Source organism: Ictidomys tridecemlineatus, chromosome 3, assembly GCF_052094955.1.
Source record: "Ictidomys tridecemlineatus isolate mIctTri1 chromosome 3, mIctTri1.hap1, whole genome shotgun sequence".
Taxonomy (NCBI): Eukaryota; Metazoa; Chordata; class Mammalia; order Rodentia; family Sciuridae; genus Ictidomys; species Ictidomys tridecemlineatus.
This window is the reverse complement of record NC_135479.1, coordinates 76,521,567-76,536,480: the sequence shown is the minus strand read 5'-3', so window position 1 is coordinate 76,536,480 and position 14,914 is coordinate 76,521,567. Positions and strand designations below refer to the sequence as shown.

The 14,914-nt window shown below is 41.1% G+C and overlaps 1 protein-coding gene across 14 annotated transcripts in view; it reads right to left on the bottom strand.

Annotated features, from left to right (window-relative positions):
* Positions 1-14,914, bottom strand: part of Dock3 (dedicator of cytokinesis 3) — a 586,580-nt gene that overhangs the window by 354,968 nt on the left and 216,698 nt on the right. The gene's annotated exons all lie outside the window — the stretch shown is intronic.

Below are 14,914 nucleotides of genomic sequence, written 5' to 3'. Positions count from 1 at the left end.
GATAGAATAAGGAGGAAGTTCCATACTTATTTAATCTCCAGGATAAACAAAGAACTAAAAAAACTTAACACAAAAAAAATCAATAAACAGGCAAAGGAACTGAACAGACATTTAATAGAAGAATAAATACAAATGGTCAACAAATATATAAAAAAATATTCATCATCTCTAGCAATTAGATGTAGAGAGCCACTACATAGGAGCTGAGTGTCCCCTAGCTTTGAGTGACAGAAATGTGGAGACTGGCTTCCCTGACCAGGAAGTAGGTGGGTTGCCCATCTCTGCTCATCAGAGGAGCACAGCTTTGGGAGTGGGAGTTACCCAATGGGAGTGGGCTGTCCCTTGTAACATTACCCCTCTGCCTTATATGGATGGAAAGCTCTTTCAAAAAGCCCCCCCCAAATAAAACCAGGGTTCCAGGCTTGCTTCCTTGTCTTTTTTTGCATGCCTTGCCCCCTTTGTGGGAGTTGAGTCAGAGGAGCCATCACAGGACCCAAAGAAAAAGGTATTTTCTCTTTGTGTGATTGTTTCGTGCCAGCCCAGTTAACCTGGAGTGACTCTGACTGATTTAGTCATGTGTTGCGACAATTAGAGAAATGCAAATTAAAACTAAACTGATATTACATCTCATTCTAGTCAGAATGGCAATTATCAAGAACACAGCAACAATAAGCGTTGGTGAGGATGTGGGGAGAAAGGTACACTCATACATTGCTGGTGGGACTACATATTGGTGCAACCAGTCTAGAAAGCTATATGGAGATTCCTCAGAAAACTTGAAATGGAAACCACCATTTGACTCAAGTTATCCCACTCCTCAGTATATTCCCAAAGAATTGAAAATCAGTATATTCCAGTGACATAGCCATATCAATGTTTACAGCAGCTCAATTCACAATACCTAAGCTATGGAACCAATGTAGGTTCCCTTCAACAGAATAATAGATAAAGAAAATGTGGTATGTATTGGAACTTTACTCAGCCATAAAAAAGAATAAAATTATGGCATTTGCTAGTAATGGATGGAATTGGAGACTATCATGCTAAGTTTCATGCTAAGCCAGACCCCCCAAAAAACAAAGGCCAAATGTTCTCTTCAATATGTGGACATAATAAGAAGGAGGAGGAAAGAATAGAAGCTCACTGGATTAGACAAAGAAAGAAGAGAAGAGAGGGGATGGGAATAGGAAAGAGAATAGAATGAATCCAACGTAATTCCTGTGTTCATTTACACAAACAGTGTAAATCTACACCATGTATATCCACAAGAATGTGATCCTAATTAGAATGTTACACTCCATGTATGTATGTCAAAATATACTCTACTGTCATGTATATCTAAAAAGAACAAATAATAAACAAAATAAAAAATGTTTTAAAAGCTGGCAAGGATGTATTTTAATTCTTTGAATTTATTTTTAGGTTCTGTAATCCTAAATCAATAGCTTGGGGTTGTTAAGTGCAATGTTTCTGTGTTCCTCACCAAGTTGCCAGTCATTGCCAAAGCTCATGACAGTAGCTCTCAGTATAGGGTGGGATAGACTGGTAATGTACAAATTGTGTATTTTGTAGTAGGCGTATTCAGAGTTCTAAACTGGAAGACCCAATAGTTGGGATTTAGTCTTGGCAGACCTTTGGAATTCTGCCAGTGGATATTTGGGGTTTCATCCATATGTCCTGTTGCTGGGGACATGCTCATCTCTGCTGAAAGCCTAGATCTCAGAGGCCTCCCATAAGTTTAACTTTTAGCATGTAGGGTCCAATACTCCACAGGTTTCACATTCATTTGTAATTAAGATCAATATGGAAATCAGATGTAAATTATCCAGTATAGACACTCTCTAAGTGGCTATTATTAACAGCTGTCCAATAGCTCTTGTGGGGCATCAGAAACAAAGGGAGGTCTCTCTCCTTAATATCTGGGGCCTATTGCCCTAGTCAAATTTTCTTTGCACCTGCTTCAGTCACACATTATGTCCAGGCACATAATAGGTAACTGTTAGGTCACCTGGCAACTTCCTTTATGAGTTCTCAATCTCTTACCTTTGCTCATGGCCACAGAATGCTTATAAATAGTTCCCACACTGACCACCTCAGTTCCCATTGAACTATCTGCCCTGCCCGCAGGCTGAAACAATTTTGCTTGCTTTTCACTCAACATCTTTCTCCCACTGATTCTGGGTTCATTAACATCAGCCTTGCTCTCTATTCCACAGGTTCCCCCAAGCCAATATTATACCCTAGATGTTCTTTCCTCTTTGTGTCTATACTCCCCTTCTCCCCTTAGCACCTGTGGCTGCCACCATCACCAGTCAAGATGTCACAAGATGAACATATTTCTTATATTCAAATTTTCCAACTTTCTATAATTCTATTATTTTTTTTACTGTCCAGTATTGAATTTCGGTGAGTTCCCTTAGTGACCCATCTCACTGAGAAACAGTCTTCCCTCTATTTAGTCTGATAAGGAAATGCTGAGAAGTGTACTCTTCCTCTAATCTGCCATCTTCTCCCCTTTCTCCAAATTCTTTTCTTGATCTCCTCTTTCTCTAATTTCTTTTCTTGATCTCTAAGATACTGTTTCCTGTCTCCATCTACAGAACTGGCTACAACTTTTCAGCCTCTTCTAGTTAGGTTCTCCTGTTCCTCCCAGTTCTTCACACTAGTTCCCAAGGATTCTGACTTTACTGCAGTTCCTCTCCATCTACACTAATTCCTTTAGTGTTTTTCACCTAGCCTCCTGGCTTTAGATTGTTTGAATACTAATGACTTCCAACATTATCCCCAAACTCCACATTCAGCCAACTGCCTATTTCAAATCTCTGAAAGTCATTTCAAATTTAACATATGCAAAATGTAATTCTTTGATTTTTTTCTGCAAAATATATCCCTTCCAAAACATCTTTATCTACATAGATAGCAACTACATCCATACTCACGTCAAAAATCCTGGAGTCATCCTTGATTTCTATTTTGTTTATATGCTACTAGAAATTCTTTGTCAGATCTCACTCCAAAATTTATACATTATTTTACCTTGTTATTTTATTCCAGTGAACATCTATGTTCAAACAATTATAATATCTTCTACAAATAATTATAATCTTCCATTCTCTTTTTCTCCTCTCTATCTTCTACAAATATTTACTTTGTGGTTATTAAGAGACTTTGTAAAATATCTTATAACACCTTTTTTGAGCTAATATATTGAATCACATAAAAACTCTACAGTTTTAATTCCTACCACAAACCTTATTATTGATGTCCCAATTAACATCTATTATGTTGGGATGAAAAACTCTTATTCTTAATACTCTGTGTTTTAACTTAATACTAGAATCATAAGTGATTTTATGCCACCTGTATAACATGACAGTGCTCTGCATATTTCAATACATTTGCTTTTACACATGAATTCTATATTTTCATAGACTTTCGTGTTCCTTAAAGTTGTTCCAACTTCAAGAAATCCTTTCAGGACTTTTTTAAATGTAGATCAACTCCCTTACCTATTACTGCCTGGGAAATCTTTTCTCTCACCTTCATTTTTGAAGGAGAGTTTTGCTAGGTTATAGACTTTTTTAATTTTATATTTGTTGTTTTTAGATATACATGACAATAGGGTGTACTTTGATATATTATGCACATATGGAGTAAACCCATTACAGTTCTGATCCAGAAATGGGGTTTTTGTTTGTTTGCTTATTTTTTGGTAACAAGGATTGAACTCAGGGGTGCTTAATCACTGAGCACATCCCCAGCCCCCTTTTAAATATATATTTTATTTAGAGACAGGGTCTTGCTGAGTTACATAGGGCCTCCCTAAATTGCTCAGGCTGGCTTTGAACTTGCAATCCTCCTGCCTAAGCCTCACGAGATGCTGGAATTACAGGAAAGTGCCACCACACCAGACTGGGTACAGAAATCTTGGTAGGTTGGGGCAGGGGGGCTTTCTTTTAGTACTTTGAATACATTATCCCACTCCCTTTGTCTTGAAATGTTTCTGCTGAGAAATGTGCTAATAGGACATTAGCTTCCTTATATATTATAGGTTCTTTTTCTCTTGCACTTTTAAAATTTTTTATCTTTGACTTTTGAAAGTTTGATTATAACATGTATTGATAGATATAAATTTATTTCAGTAAGGTTCTTTGGGCTTCAAGAATTGATCTCCATTTCCCTCCCCAGATTTGGAGAGTTTTCAACCATTTTTTCCTTTTTTTATTTTTTAAAAAATAAATGACAGTGGAATGTATTACAATTCTTTATTACACATATACAGCACAATTTTCATATTTCTGGTTGTATATAAAGTATGTTGACACTAATTCATGTCTTTATACATGTACTTTGGATAATGATGTCTATCACATTCCACCTTCCTTGCTAATCCCCTGCCCCCTCCCTTTCCCATTATTTCTTTAAACAGTTTTTGCCACTTTCTCTCTCAATTGCCATTCTTGTAATTCCACATTATACATCCTATTTTGTTTGCTACTGCCCTATTCATTCTTTAGGCTTCCTTCACTCTCTTATTCTTTCTTCTTTTCATTCCTCTGAACCGTAATTTGTCTGAGTTCACTGATTCTTTCTTCTATTTGATCAACAACACTGTTCTATTGAACTTTTCTGGTGAGGTATTGTATGCTTCAGCTCCAGAGTTTACGTTTAGTACTTTTTCTCCCTTATTATTTCTATCTATTTGTCAGTTGTATTGTTTGTACATCATTTCCCTGATTTATTTTAGTTATCTATCTCTATTTTCTTGTAATTCAGTAAGCTTCTTTAAGACGATTATTCTGAATTGTTAGGTAATTGCCTAGAACTCCATTTCTTAAGGGTAAGTTATCAGATATTTATTTTGTTCCTTTTGTTGTATCATATTTCCCAGAACCTTCATATTCCCTGCAGTTTTGCTTTTGTTTGTGAACATCTGAAAAAATGTTTTAAGGTCTGGCTTCAACAGGAAATTATCCTCACCAATCAGCCATGCAGATAATCTGGGAGTGTTCTGAACCTTATCTATGGTTATGCAAGTACCATTCCTCACTTCTTCCTTGGAATTTCAGGTTGTGCACCTTCTCCCAATCTCCCAAAGCCATGCTGGCCACAGTAAGTCATCTATCTCTTTATCTTAGGGATATAAGGTCAGGACAATGGATGAATGCTCTGTTCACCTCTTCCTCCTAGGGTCAAAGTCTCAGAGTTTTGCACCACTAATATCACAGAGCTGTGTTAGCTGCAGCGAGCTACCCACTCCTTGTCTTTGTTCTTACCTGTTTCTACACATTTAACTACATAGGTTACTTTAGCAACTGGAATGAAACAGGATTAAAAAAAAGGCAATCTGGAATGTCCAGAAATGCCAAGGATGTTGAATGGACACTCAACTCACTCTTTCTTTTGACCAAATAGAAGAAACTCAGGCTGTGGCAAATATTGTCTTGGCAGCATGTGGAAAGAGCTGACATGGAAAAAGTGAAATTGCTCTGATTCAAATTGGCTATTCTCTGTTTTGTGTTCCACTGGGATCCTGCAACTTCTTCACTAGATTTTGGACCTGTCCTACAAGTATACTGTCCCACACAACATTGTTAAATCCATACGGGGAGAGACAAGGCTTTCATATTCTGCCATGTTGCTAGTGCAATAAAAGACTACCACTTTGTAATTGGACTCTAATGCACCACAAGACAAATTGAAAAATTCTCTGCAGAAGAAAGCCAAAGCAACCATGGAGCTTTCCTTTTGTGCATAACTTACTTCAGGATCACAGACTGTCAAGATCCTGCCTATATTAATTATTCTCCACTGCCTGAAGACAGCTGTTTTTAAATAATTTCCACAGATTTTACAACTATTATTCTGTACCATTAAATACTGAGTATTTGGATACAAACTTGATTCTAGGTAGGCTTCGAAGATTTATATTCAAAACCAGGTTAACACTGCATTCAACAAATATAATTCTTTGTAATTTTTGTATAGCCATAATGAAAACTGATTCTTACATGGCCAAAATAAGTTCTACACTTTCCTTACTAAAACTGATAATTATGTGATCAAAATGTTCCCTAATCCTTTACTGATATGATAAAGAAGGCACATGACTCTTGGACTTAAGATGAGTTCTTTATAATCAAAAAGCATTTTTTGAGGCACTCTACTTCTGTATCTGTATATATATTTTTATAATTCCTTCTCTCACCTCACTCTATATGGTTTCTGCTCAATTTCAGCTCTGATTATTTGTATTATTAACCCTGCTATTATAAATCAAGAATATCATTTTGCATTTTGGAATAAGCCACTCACATTCAAAAGAAAATTTTATCATCTTATAAAATACAAGCTTCATTGATCATAAGTATCTAAAACTTCCTTTTTTCACACAATTTCTATCCAATATTTATGAATTTGACAATCCTTGTAAATAAATGTGAAGGAGCAGATTGTTCCTTGCAAAGATACGCTAATGTGGGATTTGCATGTTTTCTACACATCCTTATGGCTTCATAAGTTTTGTTAAAAGAAGAACAAGAAGTATGCTAGGGGCTGGGACTATAGTTCAGTGGTACAGTGCTTCCCTAGCATGGATGAGGCTCTGGATTCAAACCCCAATACAACAAACTTAAAAAGAATTATGATAGTTGCATTTTCATATCAGAATCAGATATTTTCAAGTGTGTGATCAAACTATGCATGCATTTTCAATAATGTCTTCTTATTCTTAAGGCATATCTCTGGTTTTTTTTCAATTTCTAATTGCAAATAAAATACTTTTTTAAAAGTCTCTTTCATTTTGACTATAGAAGAAAACAACAGATTTATATCTAATTCCTATCCTATCAATGACTAGTCTCTGCTGGGAGTCTCCCTGAGAACTCCCGGGCCTTTCAAACATGGCGGTAGGCAAATTGCCAGTGGGTGGCTAGAACTCCCTGGGCCTTTCAGATAAGGAGCCCCTAATTCAACATGGCGGCAGGCAAGTTTCCAGTGGGTGGATAACAAGTTGTTTTGAAAATGTTCTAATTGGTCCTCCCATCTTCCGTGATCTTAGACAGCTCGTGCCCCCCATGAATCTTATGCAGGGCGGATGTGCGTGCACCATAGGTGATGACCTGACCTTTACTATGATTGGCCCTGGGAGCTTCCTGGTTTAAGATAACTGATTCTCACTTTCTATATAAGCTAACACCAGCTTATAAAAGGTGCTTCATCTTTGTCACTGCTATCTGTGTGTGTGCATTTTAATCTCCCACGACGAACCTTGGCCTTTCATTGGTGCTGAGACCCGGGAGGGGAAATTCCTCATTCTGAGGACCCCCTCTCTCAAGGTTCGCCGTCCTCATTCACCTTTTTGAGCGCTGCTACATTCCACCCAACACCGGCTCTCCAATAGGTGATTTCTTCTGATCAACAACTGGTGAGTCCCCCTCCCCCTCTTTGGGAATTCATCTCCAAATGGCTATGACGCCTAGTTTGGAGGAAAGAACTCACCCCACCACAACTTCACAGTTACGGTGGACTCTCTGGATGCCCATCTCTGGTTGATGAGCTATAAGGGACAGAAGAATAGGCACTCCCTGACTCTCTTTATCTCTTTCTCTCCTGGAAAAACCTGACATCAGGTGGCCTGTGACTCCTGGCCTTCAGAAGGTCTTGCTGGTTGGGCTCTTGGGTGACGACTCATTTGCCCTCCCAGCCCCGGCTCTCCCGAGTCTCTTTGGTTGACTTCTCCTTTTGGGGACGCCTGAAGGAAACTCAACCAAAATCTGTTCCAGTCCAGGCCATTCACCTCTTCTCTTCCTGCCGAGAGTCATCATGGGAGCCTCTTCTTCCCTCCCCACTGATTCCCCTCTCAAATGCCTCCTGGCTAACCTTAACCGGTTGTCCCTCACTCCTGACATCAAACCCAAACTCCTCATCAAATTCAGTACACAGAATTGGCCATATAACCAATTAGACAACCAAAACGATGACCCCCAGAGGGGTCTCTAGATCCTCAAATTCTGCGTGAACTTTTTAACTTCTGCGAGCACTCAAAAGGGTGGAAGGAGATTCCCCTATGTGGAGGCCTTTTCCCTCAACTATGCTTCTCCAATAGATCCTCACCCTCATCCTTCTGCCCCAGACTCTCTGCTGTCACTCTCACCTCAGCAACCTGATTTCTCCCCTCCAATTACTAGATCAAAAACCCAAACCTCCACCAGTTCTCAGACTATTGCCTCCTTGCTGAGGTAGCAGGTACTGAGGTACCCCTCCACCCACTCACTCCTCTCTTCTCCTGTCAGTGCCCACACCGGGTCCCACCAGGTCCTCTTACCAGCTAACTCAAAGCTCAAACCAGCTGAGGAGAGCCCTCAGACCCCTATTCAAGATCTGGTGAAAATGGCCTTTAAAGTTGCTTTGTCATCACTGAAAACAGGTTACTAAGAATTTAATGTCCCTCACAGGCTTTTTGGGATACTCACTGCCTTCTTCCCCTCTGCTCTACCTGTTCTACTGCTCAAGTTTTCATTGCTAGGGAAAATCCCAAACCCCTTTCCCATTATTCTTTTAAATCTCTCCTTCCTCATTCTCAGATCCACGAAGCTGCTCTAAGCCCCACCTTCCTGTCTTCCCCCTCCATACCAGGCCCACAGAAAAGTATTAACTGACCTTCTCCAGAAATCTTCACCATGGCTGAGTTTAGGGCTTTCAGCAAAAGAATCCCTATAAAAGAGTTCAGTGTAGATAAACTTCCTTTTTTCATGTTGCCCTGTTCTACTTGGCCACTGGCTGGAAAAATCAGCACTCCAAAAGCTAGACACCCCCTTTCTAGTTTTTTTACAAAATATGTGAACAAGGCCTCTAGCCTTGAGCTAGGGCTTCACAGAGATGGCTACATTTCTAAGATAAGGAAGTTACCAACTGGGCTCCATGGTAACATCTGGCAGAGGGAGGAAAAAAGAAAAAGTTCTCCCCCTCCCAGGTGTCCTTGAAAAGTTAACTTGCCCAGAACAGAGAAAAAAAAACAAAACTGCTTTTTGTGAACTTCTGCAGACTGTGAACTTCTGAGCCCCTTCCTTTACATGTTGGGTACAAAATTCTGAAACTACCTAAACTTGGGGTTCAGGGGATTAATTGATTACAACAGAAGCAGTGCCCTCTGAATCCAGTTGCAACCAAATAGAACTGTTTCCCTATCTTCACTGCTATCTTAGGTGCCTTGCTTTGTCCGTCCCTACAAAAGTATAATTCCATATACTTAAACATTGTTTATGTTTTCATGAAATGGTCAACAGATGTGATTAATTGTATACTGCAAAACACAAAAGTACTTTTCTACTTTTCTACAAAAGGTTAAAAGCTTTCAGCCTTTCCTTAATTCTTGTTTTAGATGTGATATTATATTGTATTGCCTAGTATTCATGTGAACTTAAGCAACAATTTATTTAAACTTTGTAAAATGATATTTAAAAAGCGAAGATCAGCTTCAGAACTATAGCACTTGAGATTTATGAAGAGCCCCACCTTATCTGAGATAAAGCTGTGCCTCCCATCTTCATACATGTAAAAATGACTCCAAAGTAGGCCAGACTTCAGGTAAAGCCCAGTACTCTTAATTTAAAGTGAAACTGACTTTGCTGGATATTTATGATCAAGACTTAAACTTAAATTAAAATGGCCAAGAAAACCAATATTTGGCTCTGGCCCTCTGAGTCAATCTGAATCCAGGGAGCAGGGAATTTCTCTAAGAAGCTTTGCAACTCTGGGCCACATAACCTCCTGATCAGGGAGATTTATGAGACCACTGGAGAATGAAAAGCCAATCCATGCATTTGCTGTGAATAGGAGGGTCACCAAAGAAGGGAGACATCCCTGATGCTTCCAAGGGAAGCCACATGGTCAAGCAAGACCTGGACCCATCCTAGCTCAAATGGCACTAGCAGAACTAAGAAGCTGCTCTCAAGTTCCCCCATGAGTGACCCCTAAGGGAACTCGGCTGACTCTTAACAATAGAAACAAAGTCAATTTTGACCAGCTTGATCTTAAACACCTTCCAAAACCAGTAAAGCCAAAAAGTCATTCCTAGGAATAATAAAAGACAAGAACAGCTAGAATAGAAGAGACAGCAACTAGCCAACAGTCTCCATGGGGAATGTTCAGTCAAGTATGGCCTTGGCTCCTCCCCCTCACAGGACCCCTATTAGTCCTCTTTATGTTTCTCCTAATATGACCACTAATAGGACCATGTCTGTTAAATTGCCTACAGAAGTCCCTGCAAAATCAGATATATAGATTCACCAACCAGTCAGTCAATCAACTACTTCTTTAAGACTACCAGCCCTGGTGTCCAAGATGGAGACCTACGACTCATGACCAACTCCTCTGGCTCCAGAGACTCTGCCCCCATTTAAAACCCTCTCTAACCCGTTTTTCCAGTTTCACAACCCCTTTTTCACTTCATAGGAATGAGAACTACTCTCCAGCAGGTCCACTCTGCTTATTCTGTCTGCTCTTCAGTATCCCCACAAGGAAGCATCAAACCTAAATTCCCCACACCTCAGATGAGGAGCCACTAGCCAGACAAAGACTGGTAGATCAACTTCACTCATGTGCCTAGGTATAAAAAGCTTCGCTACCTACTTACTTTGGTTGATACTTTTTCAGGTTGGAGAAAAGCCTTCCCTACATCCAGGGAAACTGCTGACACTGTTGCCTCCATCCTCATTGAGCAGATCATTCCCAGGTTCGAACTTCCCGCCTCCATCCAGTCAGACAACAGTCTGGCCTTTACTTCTCAGGTTGTTTAACTAGTCTCCAAAGACCTCAACATCACTTGGAGGCTCCACATCTCCTACCAACCCCAATCCCTGGGTAAGGATCATCTCACTAAACTTGCTATTGAACTTAGGCTCTTCTGGCCCAATCTCCTGCTGTTGGCTCTCACGTGAATTCAGGCAGCCCCAAGGGCCCCCTCAGGCCTTAGCCCCTTTAAGCAACTCTATGGGTGCCCTTTCTTAACCACCCAAAGCTTTTCAATCACTCCTCCTCCCCTTGTGTACTACCCGTCCTATCTTACACTTCCACACAAACTCCTAAGGGAACACACAGACCAGTGCCTTCCCGCACCATTCATTGCCTCAATCCCAGCACAACCACAAACTGAATTGGACCCTCTTCAACTGGGTGATTCCTAATGACTAAAGGAACTGCTATTATAAATGCCAGCCTTATTTCTAATCTGCTATGAGCCTCCACACTGCCTTTACAGCTGGGAATAGTCCACTGTAAAGCCCGTAAGACTGACTCTTCTCCTGCCACAGTGGGTAACTCTAAAGCTGACCAGGTCAGCCACCCTACAGGCCCCATCCTCTTCCTCATTACTCCATCTTTCCTCTGAGGAGCGAACTCCTGACCCTCACCAGCTCATTACAGTCCTCCATTCACTGTTCCATTCTAGCCCCCAGAGCTTATCAACTTTCCTTCAATCTTTTTTCCCTCTTTCCTCCGACAATCGGATCTTTCTGCAACAGGTTCCATCCACATGCCAGATCTGCCAGAGGACCAATACCAACACCCCCTTAAAATCCAGACCCTATCCTTCTCATCAGGCCCGTGGTCATACCCTAGGAGCTGATTAGCAAATTGATTTCACAAACATGCCCAGGGTAAAAAACATCAAATATCTCTTAGTACTGATGGACACATTCTCAGGGTGGATAGAGGCATTTCCCACATCTAATAAGCAGGCAATCACAGTTGTGGATCAGTTGATATCTGACATAATCCCTCGTTTCGGGATGCCCACTTCCATCCAATCGGATAATGGCCCAGAATTTACCTCGCAGATAACTCAGGGGCTGGCTAATGCACTATCACTCCCTCGGCATCTCCATTGCCCTTACCATCCCCAAGCTTCCGGGAAAGTTGAAAGAACTAATCAGTCTCTCAAAGAAACCCTCACCAAGTTCACCATGAAATTAAGCTTAGACTGGACTAAGGTCTTCCCCTTGGCCCTGTTGTGTCTCAGGGCTTTACCAAAGAAACCATCCAACCTTTCCTCATTTGAGCTTATGTACGGCCGTTCATTCTTTCCCCCCAGTATACAGACTGAACAATTACCTATACCTGATTCCTACACTCTACCTCTCCTTTTCCATCTACGCTCTAAACTTTGAAAATACCAGGACTGGCTTTCACCTGACCCAACCATTACTCAAAACCCCCTCACCCTAACACATGGCCAACAGGTATATTACTGCCCCCTAGGTGAAAGACCCCAACTGCACCCCATTGGGAGGGCCCCACCTCCTTCATCATGTGCACTCCCTCGGCAGCAAAACTCAGACTCAAAAATAATCAATTAACTCCATGGATTCACATTTCCAGGATCAAACCATGCATCCGGGAAACTGATTCTGGCAACATTGGACCAGAGGACTCGCAAGAATCCACACCTACATATTCTTGCTCTCCCCACCCTAGTGACCCTTTAAAAATTCGTCTCTCTCGTATTTCTGCCCTTACACCCACAGCTGAGAACATATCCGAAAATGTACCTTAGCTTTCTGATCCTCATCCTCATCCTCACCCCGAGGGTAATACCTTCACCATCCTATGTCTGGAGATTCAAGGTGAAAGAAACATACACACAAAAAACACCCGGACCACCCACTTGGCTACCATTTCTGACTGTCCCCTAACAGGGTACTCCTCAGCCATCTATATTGTACTCTCTTCCTCTTCCTTTGAGCTCATTAAGCAAGCCAACCACCCTTATGTTTTTTATAATGACCAAAATAAGGATTACTACAAACAGTGGCTAGAAACCTATGGAGTCTGCCCCTATTGGTCATGCAGAATTCATGATGCATATTCAGGGCAATTAAATATGGGAAGATTTAAACTTGAGTCTGCCTCCCACCAATACAAGCTGACCATCCCAGACCCTGGAAACCCACACTGGGCAACAGGAGTAAAAGCTTCCTTTTATTGCGGTAGGTATGCCTCCACTCTCTGTGGTTCCTTATCCATTACCTGGAATATGTTTCCATAGAGTCCTCAGTCTCTCTTGTCTCAACCAACAAAAAACACTCAGATCAAGGGCTGCTCACATCCCTAGAAAGCCAACACACTTCTGACTCTCAGGCTTCACCAATCTATACCTGGTTACAGATCATCACTGACACATTGTCCTACCTAAACCAAACTTTCCCCGCTGCAAGTCCAGCAAATTGCTTTCTATGGACTTCTCTAGCACGGCCCTTACTTGCCACAGTTCCAATGTTTCCAGCTTGTCCTACTCATCCTACACAAAGAATCCTATTAAACATCTGCAGAATGTTCCTTTATGGGAACCCGAGGAAAATAACCACACCATAATTCCTCAGGTTTACTTTCTGGGATCCACAACTTCCAATTCCCTTCTGGCAGATTTTTGCCACTGTAACCTAACCATCAACCACACCACTTATTCCCCACCAGGTCTCTTCTTCTGGTGCAATGGCACTCTCATCACCATAATACTCTCCAACATGTCTAGCCCATGTTTATTAGTCACCATAGTTCCACAACTCACTCTCTATAGCAACTCTGAAGTAAAATACATCCTTAATCCTCTAAAACGTGGAAAACAGGCTGCATTCCTTCCGTTAGTGATAAGCATTTCATTAACGACCTCAGCGGCAAGTGCAAGGTTATCGGGAAGAGACTTAGTCATTCCCTATGGGCTGTCAAGGACATTAATTCAAAACTTAAAGGAGCACTTTCTTCCACAGCAGAATCTCTAACATCCTTACAAAAACAGGTCACCTCATTGGCAGAAGTCACCCTTCAGAATCACAGAGCCCTAGATTTACTCACCACCAAAAAGGTCGGAACCTGTCTTTTCCTTAGGGAAAAATGCTATATTATATCAATGAATCGGGCCTTGCAGAAGACAATGTTGTTAAGCTCACTGACCTGGCAGCCACCTTAAGGACCACAACAAGTCAAAACCTTTTCTGTTCCTTCATGTCCACTCCCCTTATGGCATGGGTATGGCCTATTCTTGGACCACTATGTGTAATCTTTTTAATGTGTCTATTTTTACCATGTATTATAAAGTTTATTAAATTTTTTCAAACTCAAGTAGGTAAAATCTCTAACCAAACTTTTAACCAGTTTCTACTTAGAAATTATCAGCTTCTGGCCACAGATGAATCAACTGCCTTCTCCAGAGAACATCCGTCACAATGTTGAAAAACCCTTCAAAGATTCCTGGGATACCTTCTTGAGAGCGATATCTGATGATTCCTGGCTTGTACCTGCTGTAGAGACTTATACCGACTGGAGTGAAGTGATAATGGACCTTTGGCTACAAGGAACATTTTGTGATGTCACATCTGACCTTATACCAATCTTTGCAGCTCTCTTGTGGGGACTCCTAAATTCCCTCCTTCAGACCCCTTCCCTGGCGAAGCCCTCACTCAGCAGGAAGTAGCCAGAACGAATCTACGTCCCTTTACATATAATAACAAAAAAGGGGGAATGTTGGGAGTCTCCCTGAGAACTCCCCGGGCCTTTCAAACATGGTGGTGGGCAAATTGTCAGTGGGCAGTTAGAACTCCCTGGGCCTTTCAGATAAGGAGCCCCTAATTCAACATGTCGGCAGGCAAGTTGCCAGTGGGCGGATAACAAGTTGTTTTGAAAATGTTCTAATTGGTCCTCCCATCTTCCGTGATCTTGGACAGCTCGTGCCCCCCATGAATCTTATGCAGGGCGGACGTGCGTGCACTGTAAGTGATGACCTGACCTTTACTATGATTAGCCCCAGGAGCTTCCTGGTTTAAGATAACTGACTCTCACTTTCTATATAAGCTAACACCAGCTTACAAAAGGTACTTTATCTTTGTCACTGCTATCTGTGTGTGTGCATTTTAATCTC